Here is a 3,189-nt window from a genome sequence, read left to right as displayed (position 1 = left end):
GATATGACAGCCAAGATTATGGCTGAATACAATATCCTTGAACCTGAATCTGAGGATGATGAGGAGGAAAAGATTAGGCTTGATAGAATCAAAGCTTTAAGGCTGGAGAATGTTAAGTTGTCCCCGGATGGAAGTTCATTGAATAAACTACAAGCTACACAAGAGAGGACTTTTCCTTATATTGGGGACAACGGACTGACGTGCATGAGGAAGAACTGTTCACCTGGACCTGGAATATATGATCCTCTGGCACCTGTTGATCCGGTCAAGTTGCAGAAACTTTTGGAGTACCTAAAGAAAGCCGAGTATGACCCTTTAGACCCTTGTTAATCACATCTTGTTAAAATTATATTAACCTGTTCTTATTTTTTTTCTTAGGGGTACACCATTAGGCAAGTCAAAATCAAATATTGAATTCTATAGGACTCTCATCACCGAAAGAAATAACTGGCCGTCTGGTACATTTGGGTGGCTGTCTGATAAAGTAAGTTTAACTTGATGTCTGAGTTATTAGGATCTCATCTGAGTTATTATGTTTACGGCTGAGATATTATAACTTGATTTCTGTTTTACAGCACTTGGGCGCGTTTATGAGACTCCTCAGTATTAGGTACAAACGAGATCCCTTCCCATTCCACAACAAACGCATTGCGTTTATAGACCCGTGGTTCACTAGATCGATGATTGGTGATTATACGATGTTCAATATGAAACCCAAGTTTTTTACAATGACTGGCAATTGTTATGAAGAATTAGTTAAAGGTTTGATTCCATCAGATGAACAAACTAATTTGAAGTGGATAGAAGATGTGGATCACCTGTATATTTGTCCACAAACTGGAGGCAATCACTGGGTGGCGCTGCACGTGGATCTAAAGAGAAGGCATATTGATTGCTATGATAGCATCGTGGGACAAGTAACCGAAAAGAGTGAGCTTAAAATGCTGAATGATTGTAGGGCGTTTACACGGATGATTCCAGCAATGATGAACGCGAACGTTCCTCACGAAATTCGTACACCTACTACCAATCAGTTCGGTTTCAGGAGGAAGAGTGCCTCCAAGGTCCCTCAAAACGTACAGGTTGGTGACTGTGGCGTGTACGCTTTAAAGTTTATTGAATGTCTAGCCCTTGGTGTGTCTTTCGATGGAATCAGTGATCAAAATATCCAGGCTATACGGGTTAAAATGGCTGCAGAAATCTACAATGAGGCACCTGGTTTTTTTGATCCAGATTAAATAATGCATTATGTCCTTCCTTCGTTTCGTTTGTTATCTCGTTGTACTTGGATTTGTAAAACTTTGATTTGTCTATTTTCAAAATTATGGCTGGTTTATTACATATACCTTCTCGAGAAGACAAAAAGTGTTGTTGGAGAGACACAAACAATAATTATGTTTACTGTTAAGAACCACACGCGTAATAAGTAAGATTTAGCGATTTTTTATTTAAAAAGAATTTAAAATTTGAATTTGAATTAAAAAAATTTTTTTTTAATAAAAGTATTTCTCAAACATTTGACTGATACGGCTGAGTTGTCGACATAAACGGCTGACTTATGAAATATTTGTAAATTATAATTATTATAACTCAAAATTAAAATATAGAATGAAAAAAGGAATATTACAATCACTATAAGCAATGAAAAGTAATAATTATATACAAAGATTGATATTTACACATTCTCACCAAGGATGTGTAAAACATACAACACATGACGTTTAGGGGTTAGGGTTAGGGTTAGGGTTAGGGTTAGATATGTATGTTTCATATTTCCAATATTATGGGTTTTAATATAACAGTTTGGTTTTGGTTATATTGTGTTTGGTTTAAGGTGGTAATTTGGATATACTAATATGATAACCATTTTTCAAATTTTTAAAAAAATTCTGAAATTACTTTTCGGTTATTTCCGGTTATGTGTCGGTTAGACGACTATATAACCATAAATAACCCAAATGTTATCCAAATTAGGTCGATTAACTTAATATAACCGATAGCAAGCCGAATATAACCGTAACTAATCGAAAATAATGTAAAAATAGTTTCCGGTTTGGTTCGGTTGGTCGGTTATTTATTCATTCTAATTTGGGGTTGGCTGAGTTATGGTAAAGTTATTGCTGAGTTATCGTTTACGATATATTAATTTATTATATACCTTCTCGAGAAGACAAAAAGCGTTGTTGGAGAGACACAAACAATAATTATGTTTACTGTTAAGAACCACACGCGTAATAAGTAAGATTTAGCGAATTTTTATTTAAAAAGAATTTAAAATTTGAATTTGAATTAAAAAAAAAAAATTTTAATAAAAGTATTTCTCAAACATTTGACTGATACGGCTGAGTTGTCGACATAAACGGCTGACTTATGAAATATTTGTAAATTATAATTATTATAACTCAAAATTAAAATATAGAATGAAAAAAGGAATATTACAATCACTATAAGCAATGAAAAGTAATAATTATAGACAAAGATTGATTTTTACACATTCTCACCAAGGATGTGTAAAACATACAACACATGACGTTTAGGGGTTAGGGTTAGGGTTAGGGTTAGGGTTAGATATGTATGTTTCATATTTCCAATATTATGGGTTTTAATATAACAGTTTGGTTTTTGTTATATTGTGTTTGGTTTAAGGTGTTAATTTGGATATACTAATATGATAACCATTTTTCAAATTTTTTAAAAAATTCTGAAATTACTTTTCGGTTATTTCCGGTTATGTGTCGGTTAGACGACTATATAACCATAAATAACCCAAATGTTATCCAAATTAGGTCGATTAACTTAATATAACCGATAGCAAGCCGAATATAACCGTAATTAACCGAAAATAATGGAAAAATTAGTTTCCGGTTTGGATCGATTTGGTCGGTTATATAGTCATTCTAAATTGGGGTTGGCTGAGTTATGGTAACGTAATGGCTGAGTTATCACAACAAACAATCTGAAAGCAAATGACTGAGTTATACTAATGTATGGCTGAGCTATGGTATTTAAGGGAAAACGAAAGGTCTCGTCGATTAATATAACAGCTGAGTTATAGTGATTTATAAATCCGCAATGGCTGAGATATCGTAATACAGCTAAAATGGTGTTGTCTAACTGGTGTTAGTTGCCTTGATACCGTAATACCGCCAAATCATATAACTATTTTTTCCCGCCAAAATATGATTTTAT

This window comes from Camelina sativa, chromosome 20 (genome assembly GCF_030686135.1).
Source record: "Camelina sativa cultivar CO46 ecotype springtype chromosome 20, ASM3068613v1".
In the NCBI taxonomy this organism is placed as follows: domain Eukaryota; kingdom Viridiplantae; phylum Streptophyta; class Magnoliopsida; order Brassicales; family Brassicaceae; genus Camelina; species Camelina sativa.
The sequence above is the reverse complement of the archived record's forward strand: the minus strand, read 5'-3'. Positions refer to the sequence as shown.